This window comes from Nuphar pumila, chromosome 12 (genome assembly GCF_984573655.1).
Source record: "Nuphar pumila chromosome 12, dmNupPumi1.hap1.1, whole genome shotgun sequence".
Taxonomy (NCBI): domain Eukaryota; kingdom Viridiplantae; phylum Streptophyta; class Magnoliopsida; order Nymphaeales; family Nymphaeaceae; genus Nuphar; species Nuphar pumila.
Genome location: NC_143260.1, coordinates 66,390,013 through 66,407,635, shown reverse-complemented (window position 1 = coordinate 66,407,635; position 17,623 = coordinate 66,390,013).

The window sequence follows — 17,623 nt, the reverse complement described above, 5'->3', positions numbered from 1 at the left end:
TTGGTCACTATAGAAAGAAGATCATTTGAATTTTCTTTTAGACTAGTTATTTCTTTTTGTAAGAGATTGGTTCTTGTTCCAATTTCTTTTATCTTAAATTCTTGACAAGAGTTTTCCTTTTTGAGATCTTCTATCTCTTGAAGTAACACTTTGTTTTGAGAGTCAAGAGTTAAATTTTCAGTTTTTAACTCTTTGTTTTTGCAACTTAGACTCTTAAATTTAGCATATAAATCATTGAATGCTTCTAATAAATCATCATAGTCAAATTGACTTACTGAATCTTCTTGTGCTACAAAACACATGTTGGCGACTTCTTCATTTGATTTTTCATCGGAAGAGGAGTCACTATCATCCCAACATGCTTGAAATGCCTTTTTCTTCTTGAATTGGTCCTTGGGCTTGATTTTGAGAAGAGGACAATCTTTCTTGATATGTCTTGCCTTTTTGCAGTTAAAGCACTTGACTTCATTGGGATTGGAAGAATCCGCTTTCTTTACCTTTCTTTGAAATCTTCCCTTTTTGATGAATCTTCTGAATTGCCTTGTAATGAGGGCTATATCTTCATCTTCATCTTCTTCTGAATTTTCAGAGTCAGAAGTAGCCTTAAAAGCAAGAGATTTCTTCTTGGGTTCTTCTTCTTGTCTGTCTTGAAGTTGGACTTCATATGCCATTAGGTTACCAACCAAATCTTCAAGAGTGAGAGTGTTTAGATCATTTGCCTCTTCAATAGTTGTGGTTTTTCTCTCCCATTCAGGAGTTAAACACCTTAGGATCTTTCTGACTAAATCCACTTGTGAATATTCTTTTCCAAGGGATTTTAGAGTGTTAGTTATATCGGTCATTCTTGTTACCATGTCTGATATAGATTCATTTTGCTTCATTTTAAACAATTCAAATTTATGAACCAAAGAGGCGAGTTGAGATTCTTTTATCTTTGACGTACCTTCGTGAGTCACGAGAAGAGTATGCCAGATTTCATTTGCTGTAGAGCATTGGGAGATGCAATTGAACTTTACCTTGTCAACGGCACAATGTAATGCATTCATTGCCTTGGCATTAAGTGAAGTAGTCTTCTTTTCTTCAATGATTCATCGGCTGAAATCAGTTGATGGAGTTTGGTATTTATCTGAAACAACTCTCCAAATATCAAGATCCATGGATTGCAAGAATATTGTCATTCTCACTTTCCAGTATCCATAGTTTGTTCCGTCAAAGAGAGGAGGACGAACAGAGGAGCATTCTTCTTTGTGCTGAGATGTTGTAGTTGCCATGCTAGATGATGATCAAATCAAAATAATAGCAAACCTGCTTTGATACCAAATGAAAGTGCAGTAGGATCGAGGCAACGAGCACTAGAGGGGGGTGAATAGTGCTTTTAAAAATTGTCTGCTGAATATTGACGGATTTTGCAATTTGAAAAGCAAACACACAAAGAACACAAAATTTATCCTTGTTCGGTCTTTCCCGACCTACATCCAGTCTCCAAGCAAAACCCGCTTGAGATTTCCACTATCAACCTTGTGTAACTACAAGATCATACAGACCAAATCCGGTCCCACTTTCAGTAACACACCTACTGAAAGCAAACAACTCCTTTAAACCAAGGAGTCCTTCCTTTTACAGAAAATAAGTAACAACTTACAATACAACCTATGAGCCCTTCTTTTGAATGCAAATGAGATGCAATTGGATTTTGAGGTTGTTAAAATACTCTACTCACGAATTCACTCTCTTAAAGGAATTTGAGTGAAAAACTGAAATGAAAAATATCACGGGAGTGAGAAAATGAATTTGAGTGAAAAGCAAAGAGTAATTGATTCAAATTGATTGAATTGAAGTCCTTTTTTAGTGTAAAATGCACTCATATTTATAGTTGAAAGTTTTCATATGTTGAGGGTATGAAAGGGCGTCAAAACAATCCATTTTGAATGATCAAAATGTTTGAAAAATGAAAAGACACACCTTTTTAAAGTTTCAGGAAAAACAACAAAATTAGTCGACTGAAACAGTAGTTAGTTATTAGTAGACTGACAGTTATCGTCGGTCGACTGATCTGTTTATCGAGCTGTTTGAAACTCTGAACTTTTGAAACTTAGTCGACTAGAGATAAAATTAGTCGACTGATAATATCATCAGTAGACTGAAAAACCTTTCAGTCGACTGCTGCTAAAATCTTCTGAAAAACATACATTTTGTCCAGTCGACTGATAAAAGCATTAGTCGACTGCTGCTAAATTTCCAGAAAACACATGTTCTGTTCAGTCGACTGATAAAGTCATTAGTCGACTGCTGCTAAATTTTCCAGAAAACAGACATTCTGTCCAGTCGACTGATAAAACCTTCGGTCGACTAATTTGACAAAAATGACTTTTTAGAAAATATGGCACGAAAGGATTAGTCGACTGGTGAGTCTATTGGTCGACTAATAAACACGAAAATTTAAGAAAAGAGTTTTCTAAAAAGATTTTCATGAAGGGTTCTTTTAGAAAAGTTTTTCTAAATACTTTTTAGGTAAAATGCAACCTAAATATGCACTCTAAGTAAGGCTCTTATAAGAATATAAGACTTTTAATGAATTTAACATTTGCACACTAGTCTTCAAAGATTCTTCATCAAATTCTTCAATTTCTTCATTGCCTTAGCTGAAATGCAATTGATTTCACTTGCTCATCATCAAAACCTTGTACTTGAAGTATCATGTACGGCTTCATTGTCGTAACACATGTCAAACATACAAGTCTTGTTAGGGGAACAAATACTGCTTGCAAATCTAATCCTACTCGATATGACTGAATATGATGTCATATTAGGTATGGATTGGTTGTATGAACACTATGCTAGAATCCTATGTAGAGAAGGTAGAGTGATCATATCCCGACCTAATGAACCAGAAGTTGAGTTTCGCCTTTCGAGACCGGTTATAAAGCAGAGGATGATATCGGCCCTAAAAGTGAATAAGTATGTCTAGAGGGGAGATACTGCTTTCCTAGTGAATGTGATTGAGGGTGAAGTCAAGGTCCAGATCCACGATATAGATATTGTTAGAGACTTTCTCGATGTGTTTCCGGATGAGTTACCAGAGATACCTCCACCTCGAGAGGTGGAATTCGGAATTGACTTGGTACCAGGTACTAAGCCAATCTCCAAAGCACCTTACAGAATGACACCAGCAGAATTGGAAGAATTAGTGAAACAACTTCAAGAACTGATGGATCGTGGGTTCGTAAGACCAAGCATATCACCATGGGGAGCACCCGTGTTGTTCATGAAAAAAAAGGATGGATCCATGAGACTCTGTATCGATTACAGGATGCTCAATCAGGCGACGGTGAAAAATAAATATCCATTACCTCGTATTGAGGATCTATTTGATCAACTAAGGAATGCTAAAGTCTTCTCAAAGATCAACCTAAGGTCCGGTTATCATCAGTTGAGAATAAAAAATGAAGACATTTCGAAGTCGGCCTTCCAGACTAGGTACGGCCACTATTAATTTGTCGTGATGCCTTTTGGACTCACGAATGCCCCTGCCGCCTTCATGGACTTGATGAATCGAGTCTTTAGGCTATACTTGGACACTTTCATCATTGTCTTCATTGATGATATATTGATATACTCGGAGAGTGAAGATGAACATCAAGAGCATCTAAGGATCGTACTGGAAACTCTACGAGAACACTAGTTGTACGCCAAATTTTCAAAGTGCGAGTTCTGGCTCGATCAAGTTATGTTCCTTGGACATGTTATCTCCAAGGATGGTGTTTCGGTGGACCCAGCAAAGGTGGAGGTTGTAACTAATTGGGCTCCACCAAAGAATGTTAGAGAGATCCGGAGTTTTCTCGGATTGGCAGAATATTATAGATGGTTCATTCAAGACTTCTCCAGAATCGCGATGCCAATGACGAAACTCTTGCGAAAAGGTGTGAAGTTCGTTTGGAGCGAAAAGTGTGAGGAGTGTTTTAAGACTCTCAAGACAAAACTGGCTACAGCCCCTGTGTTGGCGTTACCCTCAGGAAGTGGTGGATTTGTGGTATACACTGATGCTTCAGGTATCGGATTGGGCTGTGTATTAATGCAACATGGCAAGGTCATAGCTTATGCGTCAAGGCAGTTGAAGACCCATGAGAGGAACTATCCCACTCATGACCTTGAGTTGGCAGCAGTAGTGTTCGCTCTAAAGGTATGGAGGCATTACCTATATGGAGAATAGTTTGAGATATTCACAGATCACAAAAGTCTAAAATATTTGTTCTCACAAAAAGAACTAAATATGAGACAAAGGAGATCGCTTGAATTCATAAAGGATTATGAGTTTACCCTTTCCTACCATCCAGGGAAGGCGAACGTTATAGCATATGCCCTCAGTCGAAAGTCGGGCAGTGGGTTGGCCAGTTTAATAAACATAGAATGGAAGTTGATAGAAGACTTTGCAGAATGGAGTTCATTCACAACAAGATCCGACATAATAAAAGTGAATAATCTCACTATACTACCAGAATTTAAAGAGAGAAGGAAGATCCTCAGTATGGGAAGATGGAGACACTGGCTCAACAAGAAGATAATGAATTCAGACGAAAGGATGATGAAAGCATATGGATGCGGGAAAGACTTTGGGTTCCCACCGACCCGGAGTTAAGAGAAGAATTACTAGGTGAAGCCCACAAAAGCAAGTACACTATTCATCCAGGAAGTACAAAAATATTCAAGGATCTACAATGGGGATATCAGTGGAATGGAATGAAACACGATATCGCTAGGTAAGTTAAATTGAATTATAACTCTCAAGTATTTTGAACGTCGCTAAAGAAAAATAATAACTCACACCAATTACATTGGGTAATAGGTATGTCGCGAAATGTTTGACTTGCCAACAAGTCAAGATTGAACATCAAAGACCATGAGGTACGATGCAACTGATAGAAATTCCTCAATGGAAGTGGGAGAACATAACCATGGACTTCGTAATGGGATTACCCCGCACACGGAGAAACCATGATGCCATTTGGGTTATCGTTGATAGACTAACCAAATCAGCGCATTTTCTACCAATGAGGAAAGGACAATCATTGGAAAGCTTGACGGAGTTGTACATTCAGAAGATAGTCAGGTTACATGGAGTGCCAATCTCCATTATTTTCGATCGAGATCCTCGATTCACTTCTCGATTGTGGCGACAACTTCAGTCTGCGTTGGATACCAAATTAAAGTTTAGTACAACTTTTCACCCCCAAACTGACGGACAATAAAAAAGGACCATACAGACATTGGAAGATATGTTAAGGTCTTGCATGTTGGACTGAAAAGGTGAGTGGGATACTCATGTAGTACTAGCAGAATTCGCGTACAACAATAGTTACCATGCAAGCATAAGAATGGCACTGTTTGAAGCTCTGTATGGATGACCTTGTAGATCACCAGTACATTGAAATGAGGTGGGGGAAAGAACAATTGAATCCTCAATAATACTCCAACATTATACGGAGTAAATCCAAAAGATCCAGAATAGACTGCATGTTGCTCAAAGCCGACAAAAGAGTTACGCAGATCAGCGATGCAGAGAGCTAGCGTTCAAAGTGGGAGACCTGGTATTTGTGAAAGTATCGCCAACCAAGAGTATTTTTTGGTTTGGCAAGAAGGGAAAACTCAATCCTCGATATGTAGGGTCATTCAGCATATTAGAGAGGATCAACGAAATGGCATACCGAGTGGAATTACCTCCTCAATTCGCAAACATTCATAATGTATTCGATATATCGATGCTGCTAAAGTATGTACCAGATCCCTCCATGTGATCCAATTCGAGGATCTGCAAGTACAAGACAACTTGACGATAGAGGAGCGACCCATGGAGATCGTAGATCGTCGCGAAAGAGTGATGAGAAACAAGACCATCACACTAGTTAAGGTTCGATGGGAGCAACATGGGCTTAAAGAATGTACTTGGGAGCCCAAAGAAGCAATGAAAGAGAAATATCCTCAATTATTTGTACCAGACTTATAACGAATTTCATGGACACAATTTTTTTTAGGGGGAAAGGATGTAAAACCCACAAAAATTTGACAATTATCAAAATAAATAAATATTATAATTCTTGGAAATAGATACGATAAAGGGATGTAGAGTCGATCCAAATGGATTAAACAGATCCAATATTTGGGTTCAAATACAATATATGGACTTAGATCTTGGATGGAGTCGAAACCCACGTAAAATCCAATTCTAAATTTTCAATTATAACTAAATTCGTAAAGCACATCTTAAATTTTCATCTCTTGTGAAAATCACCACGTTATGACCCTTATCTAATCGATATAAGCTTTCCAGTAATTCATATGAAATAACAAGTTTTTTTTCTCGTTTGGGTTCCAAATTCGGGGATTTACTAGTCATACATATTATGAATTTGATTTATGATTCTCGAAACTTGATTCCTCATAAACAGTACTCACGCCACTTTGTACGTCTTATTTATGTGATTTCGAACATCGCTCATCATTGAAGTAGTTTTAGTCACAAAGAAGTGCAACCAAGTAAGAGTTGGCGCACTGGGGAGGTTGGTTGCCTCAGCGGGAAGAAAATGTGGTTTGAATCCCCTCGTACGCCAAAATTTTTATCAGAAAACGCTATTTTTATAAAATATGTCAAAAGAGGATAAAATGATTATTGTTGCAAGAATATGCAATGAAACTAGTGGCGCACTGGTGGGGTGCGTTACCCCTTAGGTTGAAGAACCTCGGTTCAAATACCCCTATGTGTCAGAATGAAGTCTTTTTACAAAAAAAAAACATATTGGTAACTTTTATTTGTATTTTTGTTTAAAAATCGAAATGGCAATAAAAGAGGAGTTAAGTAAGAGGAAGGGCAATTTTTTTAGAAAGAAGGGCTGAACGGTTGGGCCACCTTGGAAGCCCAACTGTCCAGCATGGGGAAGAGCCTCCCTTGCATTTTTTTCAAAATAGAAGGGAGTTTCAAGAAAAGGAAGTAATGGGCAGCCATTTTGGGAAGGCTGCAATAAAAGCAAATTAGTGATACATTTTTTTTTAGAGAGACCTTACAAAAAAATGAAGGTGCCTTGGAACTCAAACTCTCCTTCTCTCTCTCAAGTTTTCCATTTTCTCTCTCAAGCCTCCCCAATCAACCAGCTGGGTGACTCCTCATCTTCAATGCTTGCTACCATTGATTTCGGCGAGGAGCTCGCGCAAGGATATCGGGCGTCCGCAAGAAAGAACGCCTTACCTCCAAATTTGCATCTTCACGAGGTAGGTATACTATTCCTATTTACTTATGCATATTTCCATGAAACATTTGTGTGTGAGTCTACAGAAAACATTATGATGAAATTAGCTTTCTTTTCTTCTACCTCAGTACCCTGCGAAAAGGAAGTAGTAGAACCTGATTAGAAAATAACCTAAAATTTGAGTGTAAAATATAACTATACCACTTGCCTGTGACACATAAATTCTAGCATATGAGAAACAATAATTTTTATGGTTCAAGAAAGATCAGGTTACAAGAATAACAAAAAAAAAATGTGTCATGATGTATGTTGCATATATTTGTCGATACCCCACCATTAACGGGAACTTCCAGCTTCTATAAGATTTTTTTTGCTGCAGTGTTTCATACTGTAAATCACAGTGACTGCGGACCAAACTGGTTTGGTCGACAGTCTGCGCCCTAACCTGGGCCACTTGGCAGGGTGACCTATTTGTAGGACTGTTTACCAACTGGCGGGGTTAGGTACAACAGACCGCACCCAGCAACTCGACTGTTGTCACATGGTGGACCAATTGAACTGCATTCATTCACCAATTGATTTGTATCTACCACCATGATATTTTTATTTCCAGAACTATGGAAACAAATGTGATCGTAACATCACATTTTGACTATATATAGTTAGTCTGATGACATAAGGTTCATGGGGATTCAATGAGATAATATCATCTAATACCTAATTGGGTTATTTATTTAGGTTTGTATCAAAGTGGATACTTAATACTACAGGTTGAATTATTATACTAAACCAATGTGTGTGTGTGTATATATATATATATGTTCAATTTATGGTGTAACTCTTGATGCTACATCATAAACTTTATAATCATGAAATCAAAGGAGTATATGATTTACACGCATATGAAGACACATCTGCAGTTTTATATATATATATATATATATATATATATATATATATATATATATATATATATATATATATATATATATATATAAACTATTGAACCCGAAAGGGAGTAGGGGTATGGATTGACCTTAATGAATAATTTTCTTTTCTCTTCTTTTCTACGATATTGTACTCAGACCTATCCCTAATGGTCGGCGGAATCCAGTCTGGGTTCAACAGACAAGTCCCATTGGCGTGACCCTTAGCACGTGATTGAAAAAAAAAAAACAATGGTTGTCAGTCGGTCCAGCTGACTGAGAGTCGAACCTGGAACAGGCTTGACATGGGTCGCATGATGGGTGTGGCGTTGCTGCACCCCGATGTGTGACTGTCAGGTCGATCCATTAATAGGACCCTTGTTATAACATCAGGATCAGGTATAATAGACTGCGACCCTCCACGGGAAAGTTGTCACTATGTTACGACAAGAAAATATATATATGTAATCTGGTCCAACGTAATGGGGTCAAACCTGGAACATGTTGTTGACATTAGCAGTGAGATGGGTGTGGTGGCTGCACCCAGGTTTAATGTTAATGGGTTGACCGTGTCTGGACTCAGCATAACTAAGTCCCAACGTGACCTTGAATAATCATTAATAGGCGGGAATTATGGATTTTCCACTTACAAACTATCTGGTACTGATGTTGGGACTAAGCCCAACGTCTGTAGCAGTGGAATGTGGGACTGTATATATACGGTGGCTAACCGTGGATCATGACTCCAGTGTGGTACAACTCAGGTGGGAGTTCGAATTTTATGTCGAGGAAGACATAAGGAATTATGACTATAGTGTGTATAACTCAAGTTAGAAGTTTTAGTTATATTCCATGAGAAAGATAAGAAATTAGAGAACTAACTGACACAAGAAATCTTTGTCAAGTCAACCGAGCATAAAATGAATTAGAGAAAATAAAGAAAGATAATGAATGCGAGAACTGTGTATACCAGAAAGGGTATATGTTACTGGTTTCTCATTGGGTTTTTTGGTACACCATGACGGTGTATGTTACTGGATTCCCAGGTTCTGGGTACACTGGATCACAGTGTATGTTACCAGACCCATGGTCCACTTTGGAGAGAGTGGGTGGTACACACTCCGTGGGACAATTATTGTTTTGTGAGAGAGAGGCGTCTCACCCGGTCCCCAGTCCTCGGAGTTAGGGGACCAGGACCACCAGTGAGTCCTAGGTGGTAGGTCTGAGTCTTCTGCAGAAGAGTTATGGGTGCATCCAATGTTAGTTCCTACCAATTGGATATCTCTCTCGATCGAGCACCGTGCCCCTTTTGGGTATCCGTACGGCTAGTTATATGGGTTATGATATAATAGACCCCCGTATAATCTCGGTCTGCTACGACGTCGAATGCCTGTGCGTACCCATAGAGTTAATAATGGAATAAATAACATAAATAATAAGGTTGATAATGAATAATGAAATGGTATGAGCTCAAGTTGAACAAAGACTTAGAAATTTGAAATCATAGGGTCATATTTAGAAATCATACTAGATATGATAGAATTAGAAAGAAAAGCCATTTTTTATAAGTATTACATTAATGGCAAACCATAGCTCACACATACTTGTTCACATGACACTACACATATGTATGTAGGACTGTATCACTTACTCAGACAGTGGTAGTCTAATTCCTTTGTAGTTTACTATTTTCAGGTGAAGCTATAAATGAACTATCAGAGTGAGGGTGGCAGCTTCGTCGAGGCGGTCATTGCACTACTACTTCTTTCTTTTATGTTTCTAGACTTTAAACTGATGTAATAAACTTTGTTATGATGGAATAAGATTGAATATCTATGTAGCTTCCTATTTGTCTATTTGAATGTTTAAAAAAAAAAATTCTAGTTAAATTTACATTAAAATTTAATGGGGCGTTACACTATCATTTCCTAACCTTTGGGTTGTAATTTCTCAATTCTATCATTTCCTAACCTTCGGGTTGAAATTTCTCAAATTCTATCATTTTCTAACCTTCGGGTTGTAATTTCTCAAATTCTATCATTTCCTAATCTTCGGGTTGCAATTTCTCAAATTATATCATTTTCTCAACCTTCGTGTTGCAAATTCTCAATTTCAATCATTTTCTTCCAACCTTCGGGTTGCGATTCTGCTAATGATGGTCCTTCAACTTTCAAGTTGAACCTATCTTCAAGTTGGGCCAATATCTCAATCAACTAATTTTGCTTGCAGAGGACCCTTTCTGACAGGGAGAGTTCGAGGGAGCTCATTCCTCTCAAGTAACCTATTTCTTTTGTTCGCAAGAACCCTGTTCTCAAGGGAGAGTTTGAAGGGACTCGTTTCTTCGTGAACTGTTTACAAAACAATAATTTCTTACTTCATACAAAGAAACCCTTTTTTTACAGGGAGAGCTTTGATGGAAGCTTGTTTTCTTTTGTAGCCCCCCGATTTCTCATTTTGGCCTCCCTGTCATAGAGGATCCTTCTCGAGGAAGAGTGTGATGAACTCCTCTTCTATGATATATTTTTTGACCCATTTCTTACTGCATTTTCATAAGAGAAGCCTAAGATTAGGAAGTTTTGACAAAAACTTAATTTCTCTTCGAAAGTTCCATTTTGCAAACACCTCCTCTTTAGGGAAGAGAGAAGTATTTCTTGTCGCCCCATTCAGGTCAAGGGTTAAATCTGAACTTCTCTTGGGGAAAAGAGAAAGTATTTTCAGCCATGGATTTATTAATTCGACATCAGGTACTGTCATCAAGGATTTCATGACATTTTGACAATTCGTTACTAAAACTATTTGTTGGTTTCAAAATTTCATTGCATAAGAGAATCGCCTCAAATTAACTCTAGTATTTCTTTCTTAAAAAGGTGAAACTTCTTGTGAAAAGAGCGAGATTCGATTCTTTTGTCATGTTGGTCAACCGAAAGGATGAAGGAAAAATCCCTGATATGACCACAAAGGAACATTCAATGATTTTGAAAAGCCAAAAATGAATTGATATTGATCATAGCCATGGCGCATTTTTAAAGACAATTTTTTGACAATAAGGTAATAGAAATATTCTGAGCGATAAGGAATTCACTCAATTTTCTCAATAATGCAAGCATAATTGATTATTTGCAAAAAGGATCTCTCTACTATTGTCAAGTCAAAGATCGGCAGATGAGTTAGATCCCTGGGGACAAAGAAAACTCAAATCATCTCTAAGTTGAAGGAGCATGTGATGAGTCTTTCCAAGAAAAGCTCTGATCATAGCCAAGTGTAAACACCCCAAATTTTCACCCTCATCTAGTGCTTACATTTCATATGTCACTGCATATCATTGCATGCATTCGACATATCATTTCATTGCATTGCATGTCATTGCATCTCATTATCGAGATCCAGAATTTTTGTTTTCAAAATATTAATCTAGATTCGAATTTTTAAAACTCTTCTTTCAAAGTCAATTTTAAAACCTGGGTTTTAAATCGACATTTTTGCCATTCGCCAACCCCCACGATCTTATATTTTGAAGTGTTTTCCTCAGAAAATAATCTGAATTCATTTTAAACTCAATTTTCAACTGATTTCAATTCTCAGATGAGACCCATTTAGGTGGTGTCGCTTCTGGATTCCTTCACTTATCAAATTTCTCAAAAATTTCAGAGTCATAGTTGGATCAGGATTCTATCTTTTTATCTTTTTAAAACATTTTCAAAACTCCATTTTGATTTTAAACCGGTTAGGGTCATATCCCTTGTCCATTTCCTCCATTTTAGCCAAAATTTTAGAGTCCTAGTTGGATCAGGACTCTTTTTCCAGAGTCCCAGTCGGATCAGAACTCTACTTTTTACTACCTTTTCTACCTGTTTTTGGAGAAAACCTTTCAAAATCTTCTGTTTTGGCCAAAATCCCAAAGTCCTAGTTGGATTAGGACTCTTCTTCAAGAATCCCAGTCGGATTAGGACTCTTCTTCAGAGTTTCAGTCGGATTAGGATTGTGTCTTTTGTCACTATTTTTAACCAAATCTTTCAAAATGAGTCAAAAACTCAGAGTTTCAGTAAAAACAGGACTCTGTTCAGAGAGTCCTAGTTGGATCAGGACTCTGATCCTGATTTCAATTTTGAGAGAATCTTTCAAAAATCTTTCCATCTATCAAAACTATTACACTTTTATCAAAGAATTTCAAAATTCTGGGATTTTATCCTAGAGTCCTGATAGAATCAGGACTCTATCCAAAGTTTGTTTTCTCACTCCATTTTCACTGATTTTCAAAATTTCTGTTTAAATTTCATCATTTGTTTTCTCAGAAAATCCAAAAATCTAAGAGTCCAAGTTCATTTAGGACTCTGTCTCTAGAGTTCCAGTTGAATCAGAACTCTGTTTTGATTTCAATATTTGTTATTGTTTTCACTGTTTTTGCAAATTTTTTCATATGTTTTTCATAAAATACCAAAAAAAATCTAGAGTTTCAGTCCGATCACGACTCTGTTCCAGAGTCCTAATCCAGTCAAGAGTCTGTTCTAGAGTCTGTTTTTACTTCCATTTTTACTCTTTTTCATTTGTATTCAAAAATTAGTTCACTTTGCAGAGTCTCGTCAATTCAGGATTCTATTTTAGAGTTCTGATTGAGTTAGGATTCTAACCTTGACTGCGTTTTCTGACTTATTTTACCATTTCTGATAAAATCTTTTAAAAACTTCTTTATTTGGCTTTTAAAATTATAAAACCTCAGAGTCCTAAAAATTCAGGACTCTAGCCCAAAGTTCCAGTTCAATTAGAACTCTATTTTCAAACCTCTGAATTTCAATTATTGATTTTAACCCCTTTTCAAAGCTATTTTCAATCTTTATTTCAAATTTTCAAAACCCGATATGGGGCCCACTCAGTTGGCGCCATATCTAGAGAAATTCTGACCCAGTCAGGACTTTGTGTTTTTCAAATCTTTCAATCTCAAAATCTACTTTTGAATATCTTTTGAAAAACTTCTCAATTTCAAGTTTTAAAATCGTTTTTGAAAATTCAAATGGGGCCCACTCTGGGTGGCGCCACGTTTGATAAAGTCTGGGTTAAACTAGGGTTAGTGAGTGTCTTAGTTAGTTTAGAGGTTTATAAGAGTCAAAAACAATTTTGAAAATTCAATTCATTTAGGTTTTAAACAATTTGTTTTTAAAGGCTTCAAATCAAAGTTTTAAAACCAATGTGGAAAAATGCCAAGTGGCGCCACATTTGGGAGTCTTTAGGTCTAGTTAGGAGATTAATTAGGTGTTGATTAGGATAATTAGGTTAGGGGTAGTTAGGTAACTTCACACCAAAATCCCCCCCCCTTTAGAAGTTCATTTTTTTAGAATTCTTTTAGAAAAAGAAACCTAAAAAAATTCTATTTAAAGGGAGCCCAAGGGGGGTCGACCCCCACTCTTCCCCTTGGTGATTCTTGGAGTTTCTCTCTCATCTCCAGACCTTCCTCCTTCCTCCATTGAAGCTGCAACCTCAAGGTAAGGACTTCCTAATTTTTTTTTTTAGCTTTATTTAATGTTTTTCCATGTTTTAACATGAATTTAGCTATTGGCATCTCCCCTTTCATGGATTAAACCATGGATTCACTATCAAGAATCTCAAAATTGATTCAAGAAGATGATCTAACCCTATTTCATGCTGTTTTTCATGATTCTAATCCATTAGAATTGTTTATTACATTGTTTTTCATGTTCTTAGCCAAGAAAGCATGAGATTTATCCGTTAAATGGATTAAATCCATGATTTCAAATGTAAAAATTAATTCCAGCCATGGATTCCCTATTTTATTTTTATTTATTAGTATATTAATGTTGATTACATGTGTTTCATCATTAAAATAATTTTTGTTTTGCTGTTTAGATAATTTTTATGATTTTTTATGGTTAAATCATATTTTTTTTTAGTGTTTCTTAGATTTCTGTATATTTTAATTTCAGATCATTAGAAAGTATGTTAGTTCATATTGAAATATTTGTTGGAAATTGCTGATTTTTTTATATGTGATATACGGATATGTTATTAAGTTTCTGTAAAAAAATCAAATGTTTTGGGATTGAAGAACTCTGTTAATAAAATACAAAGTCAAATTGGGAGTTCTGTTGATTAAAATCGTTGTTTAAATTCAAGCATAACATGCAGATGCGTTATTTCTTTCATCCGATATCCGATTCAAAATCTATAAAGTGAAGTGGCTTTGTATTGATGTAGGTTGTTACTGTAAATTTTTTATAATTCTTTGCTTCTGTTTGGTATTTTTCTTTTGTCAGAAAGTCGGATCCATGTTTTGAAACTTGTTATGATTTATTAAAACCCTAATCTGATTTGTACTGATCATAGATCTTTAACTGTAGATCCAATTAATGATCTGTAAAAAAGAATGTTCATTATTTTTCTGTCTAATATTCACTACTAAAATTTCAGAAATTTTTTATGAAGTATTCTATTTGTTTCTGTATTTCTAACCGGAAGTATCTGTTTTAATCAATTTTATATTCGTTAAATTTAAGTTCAGATTGCCAGAATGATATCTCTCTAACCAAAGATGATTTTTCCTATCTGCAAAAAGGAGATTCTCTGCTTTTTTATCTAGTTTATCTCTGTAAAATTTCAAAAATTTTCATGGTGTTTTGACCCCTGATTCGGGTCTAACACTGAAATAGGTATAAATCCATTGGCAAAAATAGCAAATTTTAGGGTTTTATGCAAATTCTGAATTAAATTTTTTATTAAAATTGAATCTTTATGTTTCCAATTCAATTCTAGGGTTACAATAATTTCACATGCCAATTTTTATGAATTTTGGATATCGTGTGGTGCTTGAATCAATCAAATTGCGAAAAAGGGTACCCGCAGGATCTTGAAACACTGTTAAAATCATGATTTTCATGATATTTCTTGATTTTCATTTATAAGTTCATGTTTTTTGGGTTTGTTTGTATTTAAAATCATATTAGGATGCTTCACGGTCAATTTTGTGTTTATTTTAATCTTAAATCCAAAGTTTTTACCAAAATTTATTTAAAAAAAACCTGATTTCAAGGCCATAGTCTTGCTATCAGAGGCATTTTGGTCATTTAACCTCAATTTCGAAATTTTAAACCCTAATTTTTATATTTTTAATCATATCATGTCATCTTATGTTTGATTTATTCTCATTTGAACTTCAAAAGTTGTATTTTATAAAATATCTTTCTGAAAATCCTAATTTCAAGGCCATAGCCTTGTTTTCAGGGGTATTTTTGTCTCTTTTTCTCAAATTTCGAATTTCAAAGTTATTTATCTTTATTATTTATTCAATTATATTTCATATTTCATTATGTTTATCTCAGGGAATCATGTTAAAAGGCTTATATCTAGCAAAATCCAGCAATTTTCAGATATTGCTGGATAAACCTAGAAAAGTCAACATATCTTCACTAACAAGTTTTCTAGTTTTGCAGGGATATTGAAGACTTTATTTTCCTGTATTTAAATTCAATTAGTGATGTAAATTAAATGTAAACTTTGGAATAAAAATTTTAATTTCTGCTTAGATTAGGATTTGCATTGCATATAGTTTAATTCTGCAAATTTTAATATCTGATGAATGCATTATTCATGTGCATATTTTTACAAATTCACTATGGTTTACACGAATGGCACGTGCACTAGCTCTTAGGGATTTGACAAACTCGGTGGAATTCATATTTTTGGCCATAGTCAGAATACGAATGAGACCCAGATTTGTGATCTTCGTATCAGCCACATTCAGCCTACACTCTTAGGCTAACTTCAAAATGCACTGCATTTCTCAAAATACAAAAAGATTTTCTCAATTCCTCAAAGAAATATCTTTCAAATCCGTATGCATTCATTTCATTCAAATGGCAAATTCCAATTCCAATTCAGAGAAATCGATTTTCTCAAAATTTCCTAAGTCTTACTCAGAAATTGATTTTCTCAAAACTCTGAGCTTTCAAATGGTATTTCAAGTATTTTTCAAAGTTCAAAATTCAATTTTCCAAGTTATATCTTCAATTTCAAAGTTCAAATTCAAAGAAATCAATCTTCTCTGAGTCATTTCATGTTTTCTCAAAAATCGATTTTCACAAAACACTTGGATTCTTCATAAATCGATTTTCATTTTCCTCAAAAATATTCTTTCACCATGATTCACGATTTTCCAAGTGACATCTTTTCCAAGTATTTCAGTTATTCTAAGCAAACATCATGTTTTCAAATTTGCATTTTTCAGAAAATTCATAGCACATGCCTGATTCTTTGTGCATTTACGAAATAGAACATGATTTAGACAAGTTGAGCAAAGCTAAGCATACTTTTGATCCTTGGTTCAATTACCCCTGGTAAAGGCGTCATGAACGGTTGAACCTCGTACCGACAGGCGAGTCCCATTCTTCAGAATTATCTTGCATTTTAAAACGGAGGCGAGTTATTTCCAAAAAAAAATTCAAAGGTCAGTTTGACTTGCAAAAGTTAAATTTTACAATGATAATAGGTTTGGCGACCGTGATGTGACCTGTCTTTGTCTGATCAATTGTGTGCTTGACTTAGTTCAAATTGTCAAAATCGTGTTCCATGGAATGTCAGCTTCTACTTTCTGTTATCATGTGAACCTAGGAGCCTAGACTTGAACCCAACTGACATGGATTGCATATAGACTAAGTATGGTTTGGTAGGACCATATTGAGGAGATATTATTCATGTTCACATAGACTTAGGTCTAATACAACACTCCTCAATCTAGGATTTGTATGAGAACAATGTTTGCTTCTTCAAAAAATTTAAAAATCTCTATTTCTTTAGGTCTTAGAGCCCTCTGATTTTCTTGCATGTGCTCATGTTTTCAAAAACCACCCCACCTACTTTTACCCAGTCTTCACGTTGCTGGGCTTTCTTCCAGAACCATAGTTTGGGAGAAAGCCTCACAACTGGGCCATTTATTTGGGCTAGCTCCCCTCTGCCACGTACCAAGGGCCATAGTCCAACATATATCGGCAGGCGCTCAAGGATGTTGGAAAACTTGAACTTAGAACCGGAGAAATTGATTTTATGCCACGTACATCGGGCCTCGGCCTAAGTATATCGGCATAGCATGATTGGACACAGTTGATCTGAACCTTAGAGTTAGGATTAAGGTCTTACAGCTATTTCAAAACTGGTGCATCTAGAGTCAACTTTTAGAGAATGTTGTATGTGCATACTTGTTTGTACAAGATGTGATTGAATGCTAGTTTCTTTTATTACATTTTCCATAAGTTTTATAAAATACTGGACGATTTTCAAAAATCCCCAATTTTTCCATTTGTTTTCATATATTGTCTAAAATTCCTGTTTTATTCAAACCCTGGACAATTTTTTAAATTCTCCTTTGTTTTTCTCAAAACTCCAGGTGATTTTCTATCCTTCCTTCTGGATCTCGAAGTTTTTGCTTCATGTTATCCTGCCTGCATCTTTTTCAAA